Here is a 14,640-nt window from a genome sequence, read left to right as displayed (position 1 = left end):
GACCACCTAACGCAGTCAAAATCGATTACCTGCACACATAAAACAGTGCGGTCCAGGAAATAATAATAATATATATATAATCCTTGCATAATTGCTTTACGCAAAAATAATTTATTTAAAGAAATGTGGCCTGGCGCCGAAGCCAATGTCGATGCAGGTCGTCAGCGTGACGCAGTGAAGGCGTGACAAAGCCTGAATTTGCAGGGCGGTCCGGGCTCCGAATGCGGCGTTCGCCGAACTATGTACAAAAACTGACCGAACCACCATGCGACCATTTTTAATATGGCCGCCATTTGATAGACCTGTGTACAGATGATGGAACAAACCAGAGTAACAATTTCTTTAGAAAAATAAACCCAACAAGCAAAAATTGTTAGGATTAATAGCACCTGGTTTATTTGTTGTAGCATTCAGAAGAAAAGTGACTCCCAAAATCGGGAATCGATCCGCACACCCATTGCCTGATGGGCGATAAAGCGATGGCCTGGTGATGTTGGCAAAGGTTGGCTTGCCGAGGCGAATCCCTCGGTCCAGCTAACGTGACGAAGCTGGTCGGCTGGTAACGCCGAAGTCACCGGAGTATGTTGATGAAGAAATAACCAAGTCCCCGGTCTAGCCAAGGTGACGGAGTAGGCCGGTGAGGAGTTGTTGTAGCTCTCATGTTAGCCGAGGTGTAGAAGTAGTTCAGCGTGATGGACATTGGCTCGAAAAAGCAACAGTGCGGCCATGCCGACCCAGGTCGTAACTTGTGACGCGGCCAATGCTGGTTTGATGAAGTGACCATGCGGCGATGCCGGTGTGCCTGCTCCGTGTAATCCGTGGGGCGGCGATATTGGTGATGATTTATCCTTAGCGATTCCGAACTCTTATTTGGCTCGCTGAGGTTTGGATCCGAAGAAGTTGAGCCCAGCTTAAAAAGCGGCGACATGTCTAGCGCAGGTCGGCAGTCGTTGAGCTATATTGCCGGACTGGTTTGACACTAGCGTGATAGCGAAGATTACCTCAGAGGAGGATTAAAATTTTATGGGCGCGTGTTAAAAACAACACACAATATCTTATAAGAAAATTCCTTTTAAAAAGGTTGTCAAATATCACGTTCATAAAGAAACATGAATTCGGGTAGGATCTGTATTCGCGCAGGAAACAGATCTGAAAAGTGATACACTAATCGGAAGGTTCCCGGAGTTTGGATGGTCGGATCGAGCTGAAATATTGAGGGATGGTAGATATGGGAATTCCGCAGCAGATGAATGGTTGGATCTTCCAAAGGACTTCCGAGCTGGGCTCTGGAGACCACGCCCTAAACTCGTCCAGATTCCTGTCTGGATTTGATGGGGCTCCGGTATATCATAGATTGTCAGAGATTCCTCCATCGGAACTCGACGAAATTTTCCAGGGTTGTTGTAAACTCGATTCCACACAATTCCACCGAAGCGATCGTTAAAACGACACTCGAGGGGGCGGTGGCGGCGGATACGCGTTCACTGTCTAGAAAAACAGCACGGTCGCCCGAGGGCAATGTTGACATTGAGCCCCCGATCGAGCTCCATGGATGATTCCTCCATGATCTTGATAGAGATTGGAGTTGGTGTTGATGAAGGCCCTCATCCGAACATGATGATCGGAGGCAGGGCACAGTCCTCGGTCAAGCCAAGGTGACCAGTCGAGCCGGTGATGAAGATATGTCGACGTCGCAGTTAATCTGCAGACGAGCCATCGATCCTTTTGCCGATCACACAGCGGAACTCTCAATGAAAGCACCAATGTCGGTGTCAAAACCGTCGGATCTCGGGTAGAGGGTCCCAAACTGTGCATCTAAGGTCGATGGTAACAGGAGATAGGGGACACGATGTTTACCCAGGTTCGGAACCTCTCGATGGAGGTAATACCCTACTTCCTGCTTGATTGATCTTGATGATATGAGTATTACAAGAGTTGATCTACCACGAGATTGTAGAGGCTAAACCCTAGAGGCTAGCCTATAATTATGATCGTTTGTATATCTATCGACTAGCCTGGCCCTGGTTTATATAATGCACCAGAGGCCTAGGATAACAAGAGTCCTAGCCGAATACGCCGGTGGGGGAGGAGTCCTTGTCTTGACCACCAAGTCTTGTGGAATCTTCCTTGTATGCGGCAGCGATACGTCTCCATCGTATCTATAATTTTTGATTGTTACATGCCAATATTCTACAACTTTCATATACTTTTGGCAACTTTTTATACTATTTTTGGGACTAACATATTGATCCACTGCCCAGTGCCAGTTCCTGTTTGTTGCATGTTTTTTGTTTCGCAGAATATCCATATCAAACGGAGTCCAAACGGAATAAAAACTGACGAAGATTTTTTTTGGAATATATATGATTTTTGGGAAGAAGAATCCACGCGAGACGATGCTCGAGGGGCCCACGAGGTAGGGGGTGCGCCCCAGGGTGTCAGGCGTGCCCCTGACCCTCGTGGCCACTCCGTAAGGCGGCTGGTGCCCTTCTTTCGCCGCAAGAAAGCTAATTTTCGGATAGAGGTCGTGTTAAAATTTCAGCCTAATCGGAGTTACGGATCTCCGGGAATATAAGAAACGGTGAAAGGGAAGAATCTGAGAACGCAGAAACAGAGAGAGACAGAGAGACAGATCCAATCTCGGAGGGGCTCTCGCCCCTCCCATGCCATGGAGGGCAAGGACCAGAGGGGAAACCCTTCTCCCATCTAGGGAGGAGGTCAAGGAATAAGGAGACGAAGGGCCCCCCTCTCCCTTCTCTTTCGGTGGCGCCGGAACACTGCCGTGGCCATCATCATCATCACCGCGATCTGCACCAACACCTCCGCCATCTTCACCAACATCTCCATCACCTTCACCCCTCTATCTACAGCGGTCCACTCTCCCGCAACCCGCTGTACCCTCTACTTGAACATGGTGCTTTATGCTTCATATTATTATCCAATGATGTGTTTCCATCCTTTGATGTCTGAGTAGATTTTCGTTGTCCTATCAGTGGTTGATGAATTGCTATGATTGATTTAATTTGCTTGTGGTTATGTTGCTGTCGTTTGGTGCCCATCATATGATTGCGCGCGTGGATCACATCCTAGGGTTAGTTGTATGTTGATAGGACTATGCATTGGGGGGCAAGAGTGACAGAAGCTTCAACCTAGCATAGAAATTGATGCATACGGGATTGAAGGGGGACCAATATATCTTAATGCTACGGTTGGGTTTTACCTTAATGAACATTAGTAGTTGCGGATGCTTGCTAATAGTTCCAATCATAAGTGCATAGAATTCCATGTCAGGGATGACATGCTAGCGGTGGCCTCTCCCACATAATACTTGCTTTCGGTCTAGTAAAGTAGTCAATTGCTTAGGGGCAATTTCGCAACTCCTACCACCACTTTTCCACACTCGCTATATTTACTTTATTGTTTCTTTATATAAACAGCCCCTACTTTTTATTTACGTACTCTTTATTATCTTGCAAACCTATCCAACAACACCTACAAAGTACTTCTAGTTTCATACTTGTTCTAGGTAAAGCGAACGTCAAGCGTGCGTAGAGTTGTATCGGTGGTCTATAGAACTTGAGGGAATATTTGTTCTACCTTTAGCTCCTCCTTGGGTTTGACACTCTTACTTATCGAAAACTGTTGCGATCCCCTATTCTTGTGGGTTATTAAGACCTTTTTCTGGCACCGTTGCCGGGGAGCAATAGCATGGGGTGAATATTCTCGTGTGTGCTTGTTTGCTTTATCACTAAGTAATTTTTTTGCTGTTCTTAGTTGTTTTCTATCTTTAGTTATGGGTAGGAAACGCAAAATACCAAAAGAATTAGTTTTACCTACTGAACCAATGGTTGAAGAACCACTCAAAATCTATCGCACTGCTGAAGCTTTTTACTAGGATCATCTTCGATCCCTTTGTGCTCGTGCCGAAACCCCAACTAGCTTAGTTGAGGGCAAATCTTTAGATGAGCATGCTTGTTATGTGCGACACTGTATATCTAAAAAAGGGAAATTATTATAGAGTCAAATTCAACGTTTGCAATGCTATGTTTGGAATTTATGTGAATTATATGATTTTACTTGTTGTTCTGAAAACCCTAAGAAACACCTTCCCTACCAATGTGAGTTTATTGATAATGGAATCTTATCTTCTTATGCTAAAGGTGTTTATAGTTACTATGATGTTCAACAAATTGAAGAATTTGTTGCTTTTGAGGGTGCTTATGAAATTGCTTCTTTGATAGAAAAGTATGATGCTACTTTTCACAAATCTGAAAATTTTGCTATACTTAAATATTGCTATGATAATTATGCTTCTAATACCTATGTTAAACAATATATTGAGGAATACTCCGCTGCCCAAGAAGAGACTAATATTTTGCAGGACTCAATGGAAGAAGAAATTGATGAAACTGTGAGCTCATTGGATGAAAAAGATGATGAGGAGAGCGAAGAACAAAAGGAGGAAGAACGGATTTATCACCCGTGCCCACCTTCTAATGAGATTAACTCTTCAAATCATACATTGTTTAATTCCCCTTCGTGCTTACCGAAGGATGATTGCTACGGTGACTGTTATGATCCCGTCGGTTCTTTTGAAACATCCCTTTTTGATGATGCTTGCTATGCTTGTGGCCAAGATGCCAATATGAATTATGCTTATGGAGATGAACTTGCTATAGTTCCTTATGTTAAACATGAAATTGTTTCTATTGCACCAACACATGATAGTCCTATTATATTTTTGAATTCTCCAAACTACACTATATCGGAGAAGTTTGCCCTTATTAAGGATTATATTGATGGGTTGCCTTTTACTGTTACACATGATGATTTTAGTGAATATAATATGCATGTGCTTGCTTCTCTTACTTGCAATTATTATGAGAGAGGAACTATATCTCCACCTCTCTATGCTTCCCACATGATAAAATTGTAAGAAACTGTTTATACTATGCATTGGCCTTTACTAGGTGTGCATGAATTGTTCTTTTATGACATGCCGATGCATAGGAAGAGAGTTAGACTTCGTCATTACATGATATATGTTACCTTGTGCCCACTACTAAATTACAAATCATTGCTAATTAAAATTGGCTTTGATATACCTTGGGATCCGGGTGGATTCACTACTTGAGCACTATATGCCTAGCTTAATGGCTTTAAAGAAAGCGCTGCCAGGGAGAAAACCCGAAAGTTTTAGAGAGTCATTTATTTCTGTTGAGTGCTTTTATATAGTTTAAAAAAACAAAAATAAAGAGGAGAACCCAAAACTTTTCAAAAAGGAAAGTGAAAGTGAGAAAGACCAGCACTGTTGAAGTGGGAGAGCACCTTGAACTTTGTTCATGCTCACGGCAACTTTGTGAATCTTGATTACAGAAACTTTTCAACAAAAATAATTATCCCCTTGTACAATTCCATTGTATTATAAAAATAATGTGCCAAGGTTTGCCTTTAGGGTGTTTACGATGCTTGTTGGTTTGTGCGGTGCAGGACAGAAACTTTGGCTGTAGTGCATTAATTTTAGTTTTTTACTGGAACATCAAATGGTTCTGATTCTTTTTGCACTGTATTGATGTACAAAGTTTTTATTTTTCCTAATTTTGGAAGAATTTTTCAAGTATCATAAGTATGGTGAATGTTCAGATTATTACAGACTGTTCTGTTTTAGACAGATTCTGTTTTTGATGCATAGTTTGCTTGTTTTGATGAAACTATCAATTTATATCAGTGGATTAAGCCATGAAAAAGTTATATTACAGTAGACACAATGCAAAAACAAAATATGAATTGGTTTGCAACAGTACTTATAGTAGTTATTTGCTTTATTATACTAACGGATCTTACCGAGTTTTCTGTTGAAGTTTTCTGTGGATGAAGTGTTCGATGATCGAGAAGGTCTCGATGTGAGAAGAAGGAAGAGAGGCAAGAGCTCAAGCTTGGGGATCACCGAGGTACCCCAAGTAAATATTCAAGGAGACTCAAGCGTCTAAGCTTGGGGATGCTGGGGAGGCATCCCCTCTTTCTTCAACAAGTATCGGTATGTTTTCGGATTCGTTTCGTTCATGCGATATGTGCAATCTTGGAGCATCTTTTGCATTTAGTTTTCATTCTTCTTTTATGCACCATGCTGGTATGAGATAGTCCTTGGTTGATTTATAGAATTCTCTTTGCACTTCACTTATATCTTTTGAGTATGGCTTTATAGAATGCTTCATGTGCTTCACTTATATCGTTTGAAGCTTGGATTGTCTGTTTCTCTTTACATATACAACCGCCATTTGTAAAATGCTCTTTTGCTTCACTTATATTTGTTAGAGCACGGGCATATCTTTTGTAGAAAGAATTAAACTCTCTTGCTTCACTTATATCTATTTAGAGAGATGACAGGAACTGGTCATTCACATGGTTAGTCATAAAATCCTACATAAAACTTGTAGATCACTCAATATGATATGTTTGATTCCTTGCAATAGTTTTGCGATATAGAGATAGTAATATTAGAGTCATGCTAGTGGGTAATTGTGGATTGTAGAAATACTTGTGTTGAGGGTTGTGATTCCCATATCATGCACGTATGGTGAACCGTTATGTAACGAAGTCGGAGCATGATTTATTTATTGATTGTCTTCCTTATGAGTGGCGGTCGGGGACGAGCGATGGTCTTTTCCTACCAATATATCCCCCTAGGAGCATGCGCGTAGTACTTTGTTTCGATGACTAATAGATTTTTGCAATAAGTATGTGAGTTCTTTATGACTAATGTTGAGTCCATGGATTATACGCACTCTCACCCTTCCACCATTGCTAGCCTCTCTAGTACCGCGCAACTTTCGCCGATACCATAAACCCACCATATACCTTCCTCAAAACAGCCACCATACCTACCTATCATGGCATTTCCATAGCCATTCTGAGATATATTGCGATGCAACTTCCATCATCATCATATACATGACTTGAGCATTCATTGTCATATTGCTTTGCATGATCGTAAGATAGCTAGCATGATGTTTGATATCATTGCTACGCTAGATCATTGCACATCCCGGTACACCGCAGGAGGCATCCATATAGAGTCATATCTTTGTTCTAGTATCGAGTTGTAAGTAAATAAAATTGTGATGATCATCATTATTAGAGCATTGCCCCAGTGAGGAAAGGATGATGGAGACTATGATTCCCCCATAAGTCGGGATGAGACTCCGGACTTTACAAAAAAATAAAAGAGGCCAAAGAAGCCCGAATAAAAAAAAGAGGCCAAAGAAGCCCACCAAAAAAATAAAAAATATATATATAAAAAGATAAAATAAAAAAATATCAGAGAAAAAGAGAGAAGGGGCAGTGCTGCTATCCTTTTTCCACGCTTGTGCTTCAAAGTAGCACCATGGTGTTCATATAGAGAGTCTCTTGAGTTATCACTTTCATATACTAGTGGGAATTTTCATTATAGAACTTGGCTTGTATATTCTGATGATGGTTTTCCTCAAATGCCCGAGGTCTTCATGAGCAAGAAAGTTGGATGCACACCCACTTAGTTTCAGTTGGAGCTTTCATACACTTATAGCTCTAGTGCATCCGTTGCATGGCAATCCCTACTCACTCACATTGATACCTATTGATGGGCATCTCCATAGCCCATTGATACGCCTAGTTGATGTGAGACTATCTTCTCCTTTTTGTATTCTCCACAACCACCATTCTATTCCACCTATAGTGCTATGTCCATGGCTCACGCTCATGTATTGCGTAAAGTTGAAAAGGTTTGAGAACGTCAAAGGTATGAAACAATTTCTTGGCTTGTCATAGGGGTTGTGCATGATGTGAATATTTTGTGTGGTGAAGATGGAGCATAGCCAGACTATATGATTTTGTAGGGATAACTTTCTTTGGCCAAGTTATTTTGAAAAGACATGATTGCTTTATTAGTAGGCTTGAAGTATTATTGTTTTTATGTCAAATGATAGACTATTGCTTTGAATCACTATTCATGCCATGATTAGACATATGATCAAGATTATGCTAGGTAGCATTCCACATCAAAAAATATCTTTTTTATCATTTACCTACTCGAGGACGAGCAGGAATTAAGCTTGGGGATGCTGATACGTCTCCGTCGTATCTATAATTTTTGATTGTTCCATGCCAATATTCTACAACTTTCATACACTTTTGGAACCTTTTTAAACTATTTTTGGGACTAACATATTGATCCAGTGCCCAGTGCCAGTTCCTGTTTGTTGCATGTTTTTTGTTTCGCAGAATATCCATATCAAACGGAGTCCAAACGGAATAAAAACTGACGGAGATTTTTTTGGAATATATATGTTTTTTGGGAAGAAGAATCCACGCAAGACGATGCTCGAGGGGCCCACGAGGTAGGGGGCGCGCCCTAGGGTGTCAGGCGCGCCCCTAACCCTCGTGGCCACTCCGTAAGGCGGTTGGTGCCCTTCTTTCGCCGCAAGAAAGCTAATTTCCGGATAGAGATCGTGTTAAAATTTTAGCCCAATAGGAGTTACGGATCTTCGGGAATATACGAAACGGTGAAAGGAAAGAATCTGAGAACGCAGAAACAGAGAGAGACAGAGAGACAGATCCAATCTCGGAGGGGCTCTCGCCCCTCCCATACCATGGAGGCCAAGGACAAGAGGGGAAACCCTTCTCCCATCTAGGGAGGAGGTTAAGGAAGAATAAGACGAAGGGCCCCCCTCTCCCCTTCTCTTACGGTGGCGCCGGAACGCTGCCGTGGCCATCATCATCATCACCGCGATCTACACCAACACCTCCGCCATCTTCACCAACATCTCCATCACCTTCCCCCCTCTATCTATAGCATTCCACTCTCCCGCAACCCGCTGTACCCTCTACTTGAACATGGTGCTTTATGCTTCATATTATTATCCAATGATGTGTTGCCATCCTATGATGTCTGAGTAGATTTTCGTTGTCCTATCGGTGGTTGATGAATTGCTATGATTGATTTAATTTGCTTGTGGTTATGTTTCTGTCCTTTGGTGCCCATCATATGATTGCGCGCGTGGATCACACCCTAGGGTTAGTTGTATGTTGATAGGACTATGTATTGGAGGGCAAGAGTGACAGAAGCTTCAACCTAGCATAGAAATTGATGCATACGAGATTGAAGGGGGGCCAATATATCTTAATGCTATGGTTGGGTTTTACCTTAATGAACATTAGTAGTTGTGGATGCTTGCTAATAGTTCCAATCATAAGTGCATAGAATTCCAAGTCAGGGATGACATGCTAGCGGTGGCCTCTCCCACATAATACTTGCTATCGGTCTAGTAAAGTAGTCAATTGCTTAGGGGCAATTTCGCAACTCCTACCACCACTTTTCCACGCTCGCTATATTTACTTTATTGTTTCTTTATCTAAACAGCCCCTACTTTTTATTTACGTACTCTTTATTATCTTGCAAACCTATCGAACAACACCTACAAAGTACTTTTAGTTTCATACTTGTTCTAGGTAAAGCGAACGTCAAGCATGCGTAGAGTTGTATCGGTGGCCGATAGAACTTGAGGGAATATTTGTTCTACCTTTAGCTCCTCGTTGGGTTCGACACTCTTACTTATCGAAAACTGTTGCGATCCCCTATACTTGTGGGTTATCAAGACCTTTTTCTGGCACCATTGCCAGGGAGCAATAGCGTGGGGTGAATATTCTCGTGTGAGCTTCACTACAAGAATATATGCATGTAGAGACGTCAAATTCCATAGCTACAGACGTGCTATTTCATCTCCAGGCAATAGTAGAGTCGATTTGGTAAAGCATCCTTGGAGCGTCTTCCCGCGGACCGTCTCAAAACATGTAGACCCGCTTGCTAAGCGTGTGTACATGACATGAGACGTTCTACTGAGACGTTCAAAATCGTCTCTATACATGTTGAGACGTTATGTTACACACGCTCATCCACGTCTCTGCAGGAATACAGGTTTCATCATGGGCCCGTTGCTTATGCATGCTATGTAGAGACGTTATAATCGTTCCCAAATATACATAAGTTTTTCTCCCGGTATGATTTATTTTATACTAAATATTATTTGGTTTATTTCAATTTTGAATTTCAGCATTTCAAATTTGATTACTTTATCATGACACGCAGTCTGATCAAATGTCATTATATGAAGGCCTCAGTCCACATCACCAATCCTACTCGCACAATTAGCATCATCAGTAGCAAATCCAGTGGACTATTTAGTAGGAACAAATACATCTTTTAAAAATCTGTGGAGTTCACAACTGAAAAAATCTTGACATTCATATGAAAAATACAAATAATTAATTAAGAAAAAATCCTACAGACTAGAACTAAGTTTTCCTATGAAGCTAAAATCTATACATAATTCATTATATTTGTTCATTTAAAAACTATCCATCTGCAGCTGCTCCTGGATCCTGCAATGCTCTCCTCTAAAGCCTCAGCATACCCTGAAAAAGAAAGAGAACAAAGAACAGTTTACATGAACATAAGCTTTTGGACTAGTCCACAATGAAATGTTATTCTATAAATTGTAAGGGATGTACCACACCAATGTCTTGTGGTCGTGTTGGAGTACGAATCTTTTCTAGTATTGTTGGAGCGATTGGCTTAGGTATTTTGACCTGAAAAAACTACAAAGAATCTTCATAAATGATAAACCTTAATGGAAATTGGAGCATATCCGATGCTTGTATGGAAGTGGACTTGCATGTAATCGAGGCCAAGCAATAATATAAACAATAGCATCCCTTACTGTCTGGATTGATTTCTTTCATACTGTCTAATCAGTCTCCCATCTCCAAGATTTGAAATGTTGTGACGAACAAAAACACCAACATATTGCTCTCCAAGCATGTTTCCTCAACCACATATGTTATATTTTTATTCACTAAAGCTCCTTTGTCCACGACTTAACTTTTTTTCCTCGAGTTCATCGAAAAGAATTACTTCAATTTTTCCTTTATTATTTCAAGAAATAACACACTTATTTCAGTAAAAATACGGGTGAAAAGAGACACTAATCAGGGAATATAATTTACAGGTCTTTATCATGTATAACAAATGCACTAAATCATCAAACTTATTATGTACATATTGATTCTATCTGGTTCCTAGTTGTACCATAGACACTTCTAAACTGAACTCTTTTCTATGCCAGCTCCAGGATATTACATAGTGCAATTGATCATCAGTGATATTATTACCATGACAAAGATTCAAACTCATCTTATCATGTACTCCGGATTTCCATGATTATCCCATTTTGTTGTTGCATTAGGGTTACCTGCTACTACTGCTGCTACTAGTTCATGAGTAGCATTTTTTTTTGTGAAACTAGTATTAGCAGTTCTTTGAAAATAAATAGTATTTGCACATGTATTACCAAAATCTTGGAAATAATTATTTCCATCACGATATCATGTTGCTTGCAAAAAAAACAGAAGCAGGCAAATACCCTACTTGTACAAAACAAGACACCACATTTCTTTTCATCTGTGGTTTGAATATACCTGGCTAGTGAACTGCTCGTCTTGGTAAAGGTGATTCTGCACCTTGATTAGCCCTATCAAACTTTTCAATGCGTGCGTCTATAGTTGAGGTTCCTTTCAGTTACAAGTAAAATTGTACAAACATAGTCATTGTTTAAGAACAAAGCAGAAATTTCTGTACACGCGGACATTGTTTGATACCTTGGCAATGATGCGTTCATGTCGTAAAGAGGATCTGGTGTAACCCTCTTTGGTTCTCGCACAACTGCTAGGATGCAATTCCTGCAACTTATGATGAAGAATTGTTTTTAAGTATGAGAAAAAACTAGCGCTAACTTACTAGTGAAGAAACTATTGCATCACCTGCATACCATTCTGTGAAGCATGCACATTGTTAGGTGATTCTTCATGTGTAGGTCACTGCCAACAACCCTTATGCTGAGATCAACCTGAAACAAGAACTTGATAATATTGTACTAATACCCAGACTTTTATCTTTGCAGAAAGAGATGTTGTTTATATACCAACTTCATCACTTCCCACGGTTACAATTTTATTTCTCCATTTCTCTGCAGAGAATTTTTGCTTCATGAACAAATGCATCGTACTCAGCTCGTCTCTCAAATCTTGTACATTATCCTTGACATTATATATTTGCGAAAACAATGTTAAAATCATAAATTAATCAACAAGATAGTGAAGGAAACTTGTGCATATAAACATATAACAAGGTCTTGCATTGCAGTGCGTTATCTAATAAACAAATAAACCATGTGAGATCAAATAGGAAAAAAACTGAAAGTAGCAGAAAACTGCATACATACAGCTTGACTGCTTGAGCCATGTTCTTACTAGCTTGCAGGGAATATAGAGCAACCACATAGAATGTCTCCATTTTCCCAACATTAGCTATACTAGGAAATTAAAAGAAACACAGGAAATTCAACCTTTTGTTTTCTTAGGTAATAGTACTAACAATCGGGGATCGTCGTCTCTTTGTAGGTTCAGCCCAAATACCTTATTTATATGTTCCAAAACTAATTCAGTTTCCTTAATAACCACTTCAGGGTCTTTGGCTATTATAAATGCCCATTAGTTTTTCAGAGTATGATCTAGGTGTTCAAAAACACAATTATACAGAGAAGGATCTAGATATATGGTAAAAAGATAAGGTGTGTATAGTAAAGAAATTTGTGAAATTCAGAAAGGAATTTATGAATATTACAGTGGTGTACTGAGATTGCATGATTGAATTTGTTGTATATAGTGAAACAAATGGTTCGCTAGAGTGGTCTGCATGTCTGCGTGCACCTGTTGCTTGAACTATGTTTACTGCCATCTATTTCAAATGTGAGAGGATCATATGAACAAAATGTTGGGTGAAAACATGGTTGTACAAATTGCATCATTTTGTATTACAAGTTAACTAAAATCATGATATCTCTGCAATGTGTGTGGCTCTTGGTTACTTACTAGCTTTTCATCTGACTGCAACTTGTCCACTATATAGTTCAGTAGTTTCTTGTGCAGAAAAAATGTCATTTGACATGTTACTAGTGTGTCACTGTCAAATTACTTGTCATGGATGATTACAGTTTAGCGTTCTCACTGCAAAACCACCTTTGGTTCTCACTGCAAAACCACCTTTGATCCCTGCTGTAACCGAACAGACTGTGGATGGGAATATTACATAGGGTAGTAGGAGGCGTTAACCTGAAACCGTAGGTGTTGATTCCCCTTGGGGAATCAAACTCCAAGAACCGAGCAGGCCCCAAATGAAGGAGGCTGCTTTCACATATCTAATGCTAAAACTATAGGGGAGTTGGGATTCAAGGAATCACCTGCTTGACCGGACGGAAGTCTGAAGATGTTGGATGGTGCCGAGAGCTGCTTGTGGACGGTGTAGCGATGCAACACGCGGCAGAGCTTCGGATAGAGGAGCGCGGCTTGGCGACGGTGAGGAAGATGGATGCTGTTGGGGCTCCAACTGGCAAGATCGATGACGGGGGAGAACGGGAAGTCACCAGCGAAGGCCTGAGCTGGCGGCGGAGACCAGCAATCGGGTGAGGCTGCATCCGCGTCCTATGTGGGAATGGGCGGCGCATGGGGTGGGCTGGTGCCTGCGTAGATTGGAACCGATCTAGAGGTGGGGAGTTGGGGAGATGGCGGCGTAGGGTGGGGAAAAGATGCGGAAGGATTATGTGGAGCAAAAACAATCTAGTAGAAACGCGGGAAGCCCTAGGCGGTAAATGGAAAAAAGTAGGAACCCCAAATTTGATAAAGTGAAAAACAGTTTGCGTGCACGCAATTATTTTAGTCTTTTTAAAATAATTAAAACAAATGGTAAATACGAGCCCTAATATCCGTTCGATCTACAATAAATAATATTCCCTCCATAAAAAATATAGTATAAGACGTTCAAACTCTATTCTGGTTGAGATGGATGTAGATGCATTTTAGTATATTTGTTCACTCACTTAAGTACATATGCAGTTCATAATGAAATGTCTAAAATGTCTTATATTTGTGTACGAAGGGAATGATTTTAAGGAGTTTCACCAGTGACGGGCCAACTTCTTCATGCACACATGCCACTACGCACCAATTCCATTCTCAAATAGCACCACATCTTCTTAGCCTCCACCGCAACTTAGCATGTTTGCCTATCCAAAACCCACAATCAAACATGAGCCAACTTCTTCATACACACATGCCACCATGCACCAATTCCATTCACAAACAGCGCCACAGCTTCTTAGCCTCCACCACAACTTCTTAGCATGTTTTCCTCTCAAGAACCCACAATCAAACACGAGCCGACTTCTTCATGCACACATGCCACCACGCACCCATTCCATTCCCAAACAACACCACATATTCTTAGCCTCTTTCCTCTATATCCACCCCAGTAGCCAAATGTGAAGCCGACTTCTTCTTGCACACATGTTCCCACACAACACTTGCATGTGAAGGATACCTAGGCTAGTCATAGTGGGGAATAACTTAGAGTTTTAGACTGGTGGCATGCATATGGCACTAGTCTATGTTACTACCATTCATAGCTGTTAGGGTATATTTCTCCCTTATTGGTTTTGGTGATTAATGCAATGCAATTTGCGGACTAATCGTGTGCATTGAGCATTTCAGATA

General features: G+C 40.9%; 1 pseudogene; it reads left to right on the top strand.

Annotated features, from left to right (window-relative positions):
* Window positions 1–14,640, top strand: part of LOC147983318 (uncharacterized) — a 109,809-nt pseudogene that overhangs the window by 19,303 nt on the left and 75,866 nt on the right.

The sequence above is a fragment of the Triticum urartu genome, chromosome 2A (genome assembly GCF_056163025.1).
Source record: "Triticum urartu cultivar PI428250 chromosome 2A, HENAU_Tu73, whole genome shotgun sequence".
NCBI classification, from domain to species: Eukaryota; Viridiplantae; Streptophyta; class Magnoliopsida; order Poales; family Poaceae; genus Triticum; species Triticum urartu.
The sequence above is the reverse complement of the archived record's forward strand: the minus strand, read 5'-3'. Positions and strand labels throughout refer to the sequence as shown.